Genomic DNA, 2500 nt, shown 5'->3' with positions numbered 1-2500 from the left:
GCCGATGGTGGTCGAGGCAACCGCTCGCACCAGGGCCCAGCGTGTGCCGATGGTGGTCGAGGCAAGCGCCCGCACCAAGGCCGAGCGTGTGCCGATGGTGGTCGAGGCAAGCGCCCGCACCAGGGCCCAGCGTGTGCCGATGGTGGTCGAGGCAAGCGCCCTCACCAAGGCCGAGCGTGTGCCGATGGTGGTCGAGGCAACCGGCCGCACCAAGGGCCGGCGTGTGCCGATGGTGTTCGAGGCAACCGCCCGCACCAGGGCCCAGCGTGTGCCGATGGTGGTCGAGCCAGGAGCCCGCACCAAGGGCCGGCTTGTGCCGATGGTGTTCGAGGCAACCGCCCGCACCAGGGCCCTGCGTGTGCCTATGGTGCTGGGGGCAACCGCCCGCACCAGGGCCCAGCGTGTGCCGATGGTGCTGGGGGCAAGCGCCCGCACCAGGGCCCAGCGTGTGCCGATGGTGCTGGGGGCAACCGCCCGGACCAGGGCCCAACGTGTGCCGATGGTGGTCGAGGGAACCGCCCGCACCAGGGCCCAGCGTGTGCCGATGGTGCTCGGGGCAACCGGCCGCACCAGGGCCCAGGGTCTGCCGATGGTGCTCGAGGCAACCGCCCGCACCAAGGCTCAGCATGTGCCGATTGTGATCGAGGCAACAACCCACGCCAGGGCCCAGCTTGTGTCGATGGCGGTCGAGGCAAGTGCCCGTACCGAAGGGCAGCCTATGCCGATGATGGTCGATGCATGTGCCATCACCATGCGTCATCATGTGCCATTGATGGTCGAGGCCTTGGCCGAAGTTCGATTTTGAGCCACGGTGCCCATGCTTGGCTCCAGCATGTGCTGGTGCCGCATTTTTTTCACTCGGGACAGCATCGCCGGAGCATCGCCGGAGTACCGCCGGAGAACCTGACCGGCGGCATTGGGGTTCCGGCGATTGGGAGGGGGGCCGGGGGGGTGTGCGCACATGATGTGCGATGGGTGCTGGTACTTGGCCTTGTGTTGGCCCCCTATCCCTCATCAAACCTCTGAGAATTCACACCCCCTTAAAGAGCATTTGAGATTTTACAGGTTTGCTACCAGTAGCCGTTAAAGTGTCTGAAATGGGGACACTTTTTTCAAACGGTCACAAAATCTTCTCTACTTCGAGTTTTTAGCTGAATTTTTTTGTGCATGCCAACAAAAATAGAAGGATCATGCCTACAAAATTTGGGGCCAAAAATCCTTATAAAAAAATTTTAAAAAATCACGAACCGCAAAAAGTTTCGAAAATCGTGAAAAATAGAAAACGAGTCATCTTCCAACGAAACTTCACGTGAAGGCTTAGGGGACCATTGTATGAATTTACAAGCCATAAAAATGGCATTGGCACGGCAGAAATTTGAAGATGTGCCTAAACCCACCAGGGCCCAGCGTGTGCCGATGGTGCTCGAGGCAACCGCCCGCACCAGGGCCCAGCGTGTGCCGATGGTGCTCGAGGCAAGCGCCCGCACCAGGGCCGATAGTGTGCCGATGGTGCTCGAGGCAACCTGTCGCACCAGGGCCCAGCGTGTGCCGATGGTGATCGAGGCAACCTGCCGCACCAGGGCCCAGCGTGTGCCGATGGTGGTCGAGGCAAGCGCCCGCACCAGCGCCCAGCGTGTGCCGATGGTGGTCGAGGCAACCGACCGCACCAGGGCCCTGCGTGTGCCGATGGTGCTCGAGGCAACTTGCCGCACCAGGGCCCAGCGTGTGCCGATGGCGCTCGAGGCAAGCTCCCGCACCAGGGCCCAGCGTGTGCCGATGGTGCTCGAGGCAACCTGCCGCACCAGGGCCCAGCGTGTGCCGATGGTGGTCGAGGCAAGCGCCCGCACCAGGGCCCAGCGTGTGCCGATGGTGGTCGAGGCAACCGCCCGCACCAGGGCCCAGCGTGTGCCGATGGCGCTCGAGGCAACCTGCCGCACCAGGGCCCAGCGTGTGCCGATGGTGCTCGAGGCAACCGCCCGCACCAGGGCCGATAGTGTGCCGATGGTGCTCGAGGCAACCTGTTGCACCAGGGCCCAGCGTGTGCCGATGGTGATCGAGGCAACCTGCCGCACCAGGGCCCAGCGTGTGCCGATGGTGGTCGAGGCAAGCGCCCGCACCAGCGCCCAGCGTGTGCCGATGGTGCTCGAGGCAACCGACCGCACCAGGGCCCAGCGTGTGCCGATGGTGCTCGAGGCAACTTGCCGAACCAGGGCCCAGCGTGTGTCGATGGCGCTCGAGGCAAGCTCCCGCACCAGGGCCCAGCGTGTGCCGATGGTGCTCGAGGCAACCTGCCGCACCAGGGCCCAGCGTGTGCCGATGGTGCTCGAGGCAAGCGCCCGCACCAGGGCCCAGCGTGTGCCGATGGTGGTCGAGGCAACCGCCCGCACCAGGGCCCAACGTGTGCCGATGGTGGTCGAGGCAACCTGCCGCACCAGGGCCCAGCGTGTGCCGATGGTGCTCGAGGCAACCTGCCGCACCAGGGCCCAGCGTGTGCCGATGG

This window comes from Durio zibethinus, unplaced genomic scaffold (genome assembly GCF_047325235.1).
Source record: "Durio zibethinus cultivar Kanyao isolate XHJ-2024 unplaced genomic scaffold, ASM4732523v1 HiC_scaffold_394, whole genome shotgun sequence".
Lineage (NCBI taxonomy): Eukaryota > Viridiplantae > Streptophyta > Magnoliopsida > Malvales > Malvaceae > Durio > Durio zibethinus.
This window is presented reverse-complemented; position numbering follows the sequence as displayed.